Raw genomic sequence first — 11,071 nt, 5'->3', positions numbered from 1 at the left:
TCAAAGGAGGAAAAGAAATGAGAGAGTACCAACTGATAATGCAGAGGTACTAGTAGGTAAAGCAAGACCAGATCTAGGGTTCGATGACACTAAAGCAGGTAAAGTCAATTATGAAGAAAGGTTGGGAGGTGATGAGCCTTACTTTGCAAGTTTTGATAAGGGGAGTTTTGAGTTAAATGAAGATGATTATTGTGCTGATGAAGAACATGATGTGCTTGCATCTGGTAGGGCAAGATCTGTTAAATTCTCAAGGAAAAAAAGGGACAACAGCCCAGAAAATCATTCATGACCCAACTGCAAAGGAAGTTGTTTGGTAGTTGGGTATGGTGTTTAAAGATGTAAATGAGTTTAGAAGAGTTGTGACTAAATATGCTGTAAGAAAGAGGGTTCTTGTGGAAAAGTGGGTGAATGAACCAAAAAAAATTAGAGTTAAATGTAAGGATGGTTTTCCATGGATTTTGTATGCAATTATTACAATCCAAAACATACTTGCAACAGGACAACTAGAAATTATTTATGCAATGCAAAATTTTTAGCTGAAACATTCAGAGAAAGAATAATTGAGTAGCCAAATATAAGGGTGTTCAATCTGCAAGAGTTGATTAGAAAAATATTAAAATTTTATGTTGGTAAGACTACTGTTAGAAGATCAAGAGCTAAAGTGTTAAAAGATATCATGGGTGATTATGCTGTGGAATTTGGAAGAATTCTTGACTACAAGGATGAGCTGTTGAGGACAAGTCTAGGGATAAGTTGTGTTTTTAAACATAGTGAGGCTAATGAAGAAGGTAAACCAAAATTTCTAAGTTTCTACATCTGTTTTGATGCTTTGAAGAAGGCATGGGTACATTGTAGGGAATGTATAGGTTTAGATGGTTGTTTTCTTAAAGGTATTTGTAAAGTGCAATTGTTAGTTGTTGTTGGCATAGATGGAAATAACCAGATATTACCACTTACTTGGGCAGTAGGTTAAAAGAAAAACACAAATACTTGGACTTGGTTTGTTAGGTGCATAAGGCATAACCTAAGACTTGGAGAAAGAGAAGGTCTCACCTTGATTACAGATATTCCGAAGGTATGTGTACTGTATTATGTGTAATTTTTTTCTAGTTTAGCCAAGTAAATGTAATAATGTACTACTTTGACCTTGTTTTATTGCATGTATTGTATTGTAGGGAATATTTACAGAAATTGAGCAGGTGTTACCTCAATCTGATCATAGAAGATGCGCAAGGAACATCTTAGCTAATTAGGCTAAGGAATGGAGAGGTCTTCAAAGAAGACAACAATTTTGGAGTATAGCCAAAAGTATATTTGAGTCTCAATTGAAGAAAAACATATAGAAGATGAAGTTGCTTGGTCCTGAAAAATTATGGATGACTTAATTTAGTTCAATATTAATTACTAGTACAAGCTTTACTTCAACACTGAAGTAAAATGTGATTTTGTTGATAACAACATGTCTGAGTATTTTAATGCATAGATCTTATCAGCTAGGCACAAGACCATCAATACCATGCTTGAAAAAAATTAGAGTAAAAATAATAACAATAACAGGCACTTTAAGGGAGTTTCCAAGTACGTGGAAGTCCAACTACTCTCTAATGTCTTTGAAGGTTTTAGAGGAAAACATCAACAGGTCTATGGATTGTACCATTCAGTTTAATGGAGTTTCTGGTTTTCAAGTGAAAGAAGGACTTTGTCAACACAGAGTTAATATTGTCAAGAGGACTTTCAGTTGTAAGGTGTGGCAGTTAAAGGGCATACCATGTGCACATGGTGTGGCTGTAATATTTTTCAAAAAGTACCCTCTATATGAATATATTGACAACTGCTACAGTAAGGACACATAGTTGAGGACTTATGTCAATGTTTTTGAACCACTTACAAACATGGAAATGTGGCCTGTTTCTTCAAACATTGTTGTTGCACCACCTGAAATCACAACCCTGCCTAGTAGGCCAGCTAAGAATAGAAAGAAGGAAGTTGGGGAAACAAAGAAGTCAGGAAAATTGCCTAGAACTGAACTAGCAATGAAATGTAGTGTGTGTCATATAAGAGGCCACAACAAAAGGGGGTGTCCTCATAGAGCACCATCAGCAGAAGCAGAACCAACTGCACCATCAATAGCAACAGCTACTAGGTCAGGTAGGGGAAGAGGCAGACTAAAGGTAATTTTTTCACTTGAATCTATTATGTTATAACAGTATTCTAATTGTTAACATTCTTTTTTAATTTGTAGAAAAATCCAACAGAAGCAACTATTGTTGCTCCTCAAGCAAAAAATAATGGTTCAGGCAAGGGAAGAGGCAGACCAAAGGTAATTTTTCACTTGAATCCATTATGTTATAACAGTATTCTAATTTGTTCTATTCATAACATTCCTTTTATATTTATAGAAAACATCATCAGAAGCCATTACTGAACCTCCACAAGAAAAAAAGAAGAGGGAAACCCAAAAGAACAATTTTAGTAGGTGCTACTGCAACTTCTCTACCTACAGCACCTCTAGTACCTACTATATTTCCAGCATCCTCTTATGCACCTCCTGATTTTTGTGCATCATCTTCAATAGATGGAACTACAAAAAGAGGAATGGGTAGTGGTAGGGAAAACACAGATCCATTCAAAAGGCAAAGAGTAGTAGGAATAGGTGTGTTCAAACTGAAAATGGCTTCAAAATCCTGAATGTAAGTCTCTTACTTTGTTATATAATATGTAGATTATGAATCATTATTATATGTTGATTGTTAAACTTTTTTATCCTTCTTTGTAGCCTGGCATTCCTAGCAGTAAGATATACTCCACTGGTCAAGCAAAGGTTGCAAGATCAGCTGATGTAACTGGTGGCATTTGTTATACACGAAAACTACAACAACTTAAAGAGAATAAAAGAAAGAAGACAGTGGCAAGTAGTTCACACCATCTAAGTCAACATAGCACTCCTTCACAGTTCAAGATGCCATGGAAATTATAGTCATATTGATGTATTTTAAGCACTGTTTTAACTTAGTCCAGTTGACATGAAAACAATTCTATTTTGGTGTTGGAAAATAATTTAAGCACTGTATTTTGTTGATGAATGTTGCCTAATGGTTAGGCGTTATGAATGTAAATTTATTTTGGTATGAATGATGATGTTGTATAAAGTTGGAATATTTTGTTAATGACTGTTGTCATTAGGCATAATTGTTGTGTTGTTTAACTGGTGGTGATGTTGCTACAATGGCACCACAACATTGTCATTACACGATGCTTTGCATATACAACATTATCATTACACGATTTTGTAAGCATAAATAATAACATAACAGCAACACAGGACACAACTTTACAAGTGTAACCAATAACATAGCGAAAACACAAAACACAACAAGTGTAAATAATAACATAGGAGCAATACGTGATACAATTTTGTAAGTGTAAACAACAACATAGCAATAAAACAAGACACAATTTTGAAAGTACAAACAATAACATAGAAGAAGTACAACAAACATCTGAAGTACGACTAAGTAAAACACACCATAACAAAACATAATCTGATATATTTAGAGAGAGGTATACAAAATTTATGCCATAGTAGACCAGATCTAGAAACTACTTTTAGCTCATTTGTTGCTGATGAACATACCAACAACACAAATCAAAATACATAAAAATATCTTTCTACTAAACCTACACAATCTCCATCTTCCATTGAGCCCCTTCTCCCACGTCAAGTTATCAATTTGGGCCTGTTTAAGCCATAAGTCTCCTTCCAACTCTCTGATTTTGTTCACCAATATTGTAATGATAAAATTTGATCTTGAATCCACTTTTTCTTTGTCCCTCCATAGAAAAAAATTTACATTTTTTAGTCTGAAATGTTTTGTAGAAATCATTACATTAACATAATTTGAATATAAAGTGACAACAAAATACAATGCAAAATCCATACACCATAGTAGGGGCAAGACCAAAATCTTCATTTCGGATTTGACTTCGAGCATGAAGTTTGCAAGTCAAGCAAAATACCATGTTTTCATCTCACAATAGCATTGAGCATTGGGTCTGATTCATCCATACAAAAGCTTATTCAATTTTAAATTTATTATTTCATGAATTTCGACAAAATCGATCATCAAATTACAAACCCTAAATTAACATTTGAACCAAATTATACAACAAAACTCCAAGAATTCAAGTAGAAATTGAGATTAAAAGCTAAAACGTAGGTCAAAGAAATAAAATAATAAAATAGAAGAAGATGAAGGCAGTAGGTGGACAAAGAGAATAGTGATATAAAAAAGAGGAAGATGATCGTTGAAGAGAGAGAGAGAGTCATTTTTCATGATTTATTTCTTCAAAAAATCAATTAATGGTGTGTATTATACAGGTGGAAGGCTAAAATCTTGCTTTTGGAGTTGTTGGGACTAAACCAACGCGCCTAGAGGGGGTGTTCTCACCTTCCTTGCCAGCTCAGCATTTAGAGGGTTAATAAATACATGAAAAAATAGATCAGGGGGTTGATAGGACTCCCGTGAAGATTAAGTGTGTAGTTGGGATTTTGGCCAAAGCTTGGAGGGTCTTTTGGCCATTTTCTCAAAGAAATATAGTAGAACTTAGAGGAGTAGTTGGGTCTTATCATTTCATAGAGCAGCAGCCAACAACAGAAATAGACAACGTAAGTAAGTGCTAGCTCTTGCTCATAGGGGTTAACTATCCACCGCTGGCCTAATAGTAGGTTATCCCATTTGATACCTACACTACTTTCTTTCTCTTTTCATTCCAACTTTTGTTTACTTTGTTTTGGTAAATAATACTTTTTGTGTTTCAATTTATATGACATATTATTTTTTTAGTCAGTTTCAAAAAGAATAACATATTTTTGTATCTAGTAACAATTTAACTTTATAATATCCACTTTACCCTTAATGAAATGATTTTAAACCACACAAATATTTTTTATTTATTTTAGAGCACAAATTTGAAAAGTCTTCCTTTCTATTTTAACTTCATATCAAATCAAATTATATTACATAAATTGAAACGGGGGAGAACATGATATTAGCTTCTATGCTATATGATATCATTTGTGAAAAAGTAGGTGTATATTTTTGTTGTATGTATGATGAGGAGCTCATCTTGCATTAAGATTGTAGAAAGTATCAAATAGGATAACAACTAGAAACTAGTAGAAATTTTGGATGATGGGTGATAATTAGAAATTTTTGATCCCTTTAACTTATGGGTGTCAAATGGGTTGGACAAAAATCAGCACAAAAGTTTCTTGAGTTAAAATAGGCTAAAAATAGATTAGATTGTGATCCACCTACAAGACCCAATCTTTTAAATGGTCCACCTCCCCCCCCACCCACCCAAACCCACCTTTTGTTTAGGCACCTTACCACTTAATAAATTGCGAGCCTTTAGAACTCCCAACCCTAGGCCATGACCCAAGACCTAGGACACGAGAATTGTGACTCGACCCTAACTCTCACTACTAAAAAATAGGAAAACCAACCATATGTGGTCGGTTTTCCTTCATTTGCGATCTTAAAACTGATCAAAATGCATGGTCGGAAAAAGCTTGGTAGCTTTTTTAAAACTAACCACGTGTGGTCGTTTATATATATATATATATATATATATATATATATATTGTCATATGTCTATGTTTATGGCCTTGTGTATGTATGTATGTGTGTGTATATATATATATGTATATATATTTAAAATTTACTATTATTTATAAAAAAAGATTCTTTGAACAAAAATAATTTTTCAAAAGAAATCGACCACAAGTGATCAATTTTATATTTAAATTTAATAATTAATTTTAAAAAATGGACTACATGTGATCGGTTTTACTAAAATTAATTAATTAATTAAAATACAAAATCGACCACATGTGGTTGATTTTATTAAAATTAATTAATTAATTTAAATACAAAACGATCACGTGTGGTCGGTTTTGTGAAAATTAATTAATTAATTTAAATTCATAACCGACCACTTGTGGTTGGTTTTTTATTTAATAATTTATTTAATAAAATAATTTTAATTAATTATAGTAAACCGATCACATGTGGTCGATTTTTAAATAAAATTACCAGAAAAATCGATCACATGTGGTCAGTTTCTCTGATAATTTTGTAAAAAATTATTGAAAATTTTCAGAAAATCGACTACATGTGGTCGGTTTTTCAGGTAATTTTATAATAAAATAACAACATATAGCTATGATACATTCCATTATACAATACAACCCACCAATTATTTAATATACAATCAACCACCATAAGATTGCAAACATTAAAAAATAAATTATTAAAAAAATTATTCGAGGTTCCAAATCCAAACTACAAAACATACAAAAGACTAAAAACTACAACTCCTCATCCGCATCCTCATTCTCTGCCTCACTCATTCTATTATCAATATTTCATTGATATATATCCAGCTATAATCAGGTTCCATCTACACAATCAATCACATTCAAGTAATTAGTTCAAGTCACAATCAATCAGAAAAGTCACTAATTCATAATTCAAGTAACTACACTTCAACATTTCAAGTCACTAATTCACTTCACAAGTTACCAAACTAAACTAAATTCAAAATGAAAATTTCACATTTCAAATACCTACACTTAAACATTTCAAGTCACTAATTCACTTCACAAATTACCAAACTAAACTAAACTCAAAATGAAAAGTTCACATTTCAAGTACCTACACCTAAACATTTTCAAGTAGATAAGTCACTTCACAACTTACCAAACTAAACTAAATTCAAAATGAAAAGTTCACATTTCAAGTACATACACCTAAACATTTTCAAGTACTAAGTCACTTCACAAGTTACCAAACTAAACTAAATTCAAAATGAAAAGTTCACATTTCAAGTACATACACCTAAACATTTTCAAGTGACTAAGTCACTTCACAAGTTACCAAAGTAAACTAAATTCAAAATGAAAATTTCACATTTCAATTACCTACACCTAAACATTTCAAGTCACTAAGTCACTTCACAAGTTACCAAACTAAACTAAATTCAAAATGAAAAGTTCACGTTTCAATTACCTACACCTAAACATTTCAAGTCAATAATTCACTTCACAAGTTACCAAACTAAACTTAATTCAAAATGAAAAGTTCACATTTCAAGTACCTACACCTAAACATTTTCAAGTCACTAATTCACTTCTCAAGTTACCAAACTAAACTTAATTCAAAATGAAAAGTTCATATTTCAGGTACCTATATTTAAGCATTTTTAAGTTACTAATTCACTTCTCAAATGACCAAACTTTACTAAAATCAAAACACAAGTTCACATTTCAAGTACCTAAATTCAAAACAAAAGTCACTAATTCATAATTCAAGTACTACACATAAACATTTCAAGTCACTAATTATAACGCCCCGAGTCTGCACCCTGGACGCTACACAGTGCTTACGACTCTGAAGGACCACAAACTAATCCATGACTGATATCTGCTATAAGCACTGAATAATCAAATAGTAATAATAATAATAATAATAATAATACTAAGATAAATACAGAAATTAAGCTGAAGTCGCCATAAGGTTCACAACTGAAAACAAAGTACTGAATACTGATAAATGAATACTAAAAACTGAATATTTATCAGAAATACTCTAGTTCGAAAAGCCTCTAACTGAACTATCTAAATATGAAGTTGATGGGATAATCCCCCAACTAACTCCAACTACTAAACTACTGATAACTGAAATAAAAGCATGCCCTCGATAAATGAGGACTCACTACTAATTCTGCTGCTGATAAACCGAGCTGCTAAGTGTGGTCAGGAGCCCATGCGTCTAAACCTATGATATAAGACACCATAGCATAAAAGAAAGGTATACGTCAGTACTTTGAATGTACTGGTATGCTAAGCGAGGTAAGGCTAAATTCATGGGTTCATATGCATAAATAATTACTGGCTGAGTAACATGAATATAACTGAATGAGAGTACATGTATAACTAAAACTCATAAAACACTGATTATGCAATACTGTGCACATGTCTACATATACTGTGTCTGAGATCATAGTCACACTGAATACTGATTTTTGATAACTGAATAATTGAGAACTGAGTTTACTGAAAACTGTATTACTAATAGCTAGGTGACTATTTTTGATAGTCCTAATTCTGTAGAACTAAACTAAGTTCTATACTGAGCTGGGTGATTGTGTCTGACAGTCCTGATTCTATAGAACTGAACTGAGTTCTATATTGAGACTGAAACTAAAACTGTGTAAGATAATCATCTAACCGACATGACCCTCTCTGAACTGATTGGGATCTAACCTATAAACCCAGCTGGAAGGGTGTCAATACTGTACCAAGTGTAAAGATAAGCTGAAGAGTTACCTCATTTGGCAGGTGCCCTGAATGAGAATGTGGTACCCTTAACTGGCAGGTAAATCACCTTATAAACCCTCAACTAGCATGTTAATATCTCCACCTACGCTGGCTACGTAGTTCTGGAACGTAAGGACTGCAACTAGGAATCACACCCTCTACTGGCAGGTGAGCCCCCATCCTTGGGTTCACTCGATGCTGAATTCTACTCCCAACTAAAGACACTAATGATTATAATGAGCTGAACTTGACTAATACTTATTTTTATTGAGTTCAGTAACTGACCGAGTACTACTATTCATGATACTAAGCTAAACTGGACTGATACTGAGTTTCACTGAGTTCTGTAACTGACTGAGTACTACTGTTCATGACAATACTGAGACTATTCTGTAACTACTAAACTCTAGGTAAGCAGCTAGATTTTTGGGTATTGAATACCCCCAGGACTCGATAGCATGAAATGTAAAGCACAGCATAAACTTGAAAAGCATAAAATGTTTACTTGCTCATAACTCATTTATAAAGGTATTCTATCAAATACTTATAAGATATAAGCTTTGCACATACGCTAGTATATCATGATTTTCACATTTAGTTCACATGAGCAATTTATCAAGCACTTGTGGAACATAATCTATGCAAATAATACTAAACAACATATAGGCATCATAATTCCAAATTCCAATTCGAAAATCAATTGCTTTTAACATGAATTTACATGATACTACACACATGATATATAATATCACATGAAAATTGGAATAAACCATGGATTAGAACACAATTAACATCATAATCATGAATACACTCAAATCCCACATGGAATTCCTGAAATCAGTTATCTTGTAGTTTAAAAGAGTTTTTTGAACTCCAGGGGTGGAAGGAAACCCTTGGATGAACACTTCACATACCTGGATGCTTGAATTCGTAAAAACTGATGGGTTGTTCTTGAAGATATGCTCTTGAAATTAAAAGCCCTAGGGTTTGTTCTTGAGTAACTTTTGAGAGAATTTGGAAGAAAGTGAGCAATTTAGCCTCTAAGGTTATTTGATTTTATGTTTTGGGGATGAAAACGGGTGGGCTAATGACCCAAATACTCTCTAGATGTGGCTTTTTAATGACTAAAAACGTGTCCAGTGATGTGTAGAACAACGGGCCGCATCGATTGCATCAATGTGATGACCAATATGCCGCGTCGAGTTCACGTTGGTTCACTAGAATTGCACTGAAAGCTGGGGGGAAATTAAATGTCGACGCGATGGGTGACACTACATATTGAGTTTGTGTTGAATCACTGGAATTTGTCACTAGAAGTTGTGGAAAATATTTATCGATGCGATGGGCAACACAGCGCGTCGAGATTGCGGCGATCCACTATTTTGGATTTCCAAACGTGCTTTAAACGATGCTCGAAAAATCCAAAACTAACCCAAAGTGACCTACTTACATTCCTGATCATGAATAAACCTAAAAATTAATACTTTAAGGTCATAAGGGTCATGAAATAGGATCACCAACTTATGAAGTGTAAAATACTCCAAAGTATAAATACTTAGCTAAAATTTTTGAAGTCTGGGACCTCTTTTCAAGATTTAATGGACTAAATTAAGCTTAGAATTTGTGGGGTCTTATAATATCTTCCCCTTGGGAATATTTTTCCTCGAATGGGATTGACTAAGCTGAGAATATTGATAGACAAAATTTATATATTCTGAACATGCACAACTAAAGCATGATTACATGACAGAAAGTACTGATATACTAAGTTATCATACTGACATGCATAACTGAAGCATGACTGAGTTCTAAAAACATGACACGTGACTAAGCTATTTTATGAAGGTATGCATGATATGAGAATGCTATGCAGCTAGACCAATACAGAGTTGTAAAGGTAATCTGAGCATGGAACTGAGTAAATTAAGGAAAACTGTTACCTTGAGCTGAGTCTGATTTTACGGAGAAGAGGTGAGGGTACTTGGTACGCATATCTGCTTCTGCTTTCCAAGTATCTCCCTTAATGGACTGATCTACCAAAGAACTTTGACTAGAGGGACTTCTTTGTTCCTCAATCTATAAACCTGATGGTCAAGAATTTTGGCTGGGATTTTCTCATAAGAGAGGTTGTTCTGAACATCTATGCCCTCTATAGGGACTATGGCTGCTGGGTCACCTATGCATTTTTTAGCAAGGTGACATGAAAAACTGGATGGACTGCAGCAAATCTGAAGGCAACTCAAGCTCGTAAACTACCTTCCCAAAATGGCTGAGAATTTGGTAAGGACCAATATACCGGGGACTGAGCTTCCCCTTCTTTCCAAACCTCTTTAATCCATTCATAGGAGAGATTTTCAAATACACAAAATCCTCAATCTCAAACTCAAGATCCTTCCTTCGCACATGTGCGTATGATTTATGCTAGCTCTGAGCTGTCCTAAGCCTTTCCCTGATCAACTAAACTTTTTCTCTAAGGTATCAAATACCAAGTCAAGCCCTACCACTATGGCCTCACCCACTTTAAACCAACCAATAGGAGATCTACATCTTCTCACATAGAACGCCTTAAACGGAGCCATCTGAACACTGGAATGGTAGATGTTATTATACGAAAACTCAATCAAAGCCAAGTGGTCATCCCAACTACCCTTAAAGTCAATGGCCCACGCCCTTAACATATCTTCCAATATC

Source organism: Capsicum annuum, chromosome 9 (assembly GCF_002878395.1).
Source record: "Capsicum annuum cultivar UCD-10X-F1 chromosome 9, UCD10Xv1.1, whole genome shotgun sequence".
NCBI classification, from domain to species: Eukaryota; Viridiplantae; Streptophyta; class Magnoliopsida; order Solanales; family Solanaceae; genus Capsicum; species Capsicum annuum.
This window is presented reverse-complemented; position numbering follows the sequence as displayed.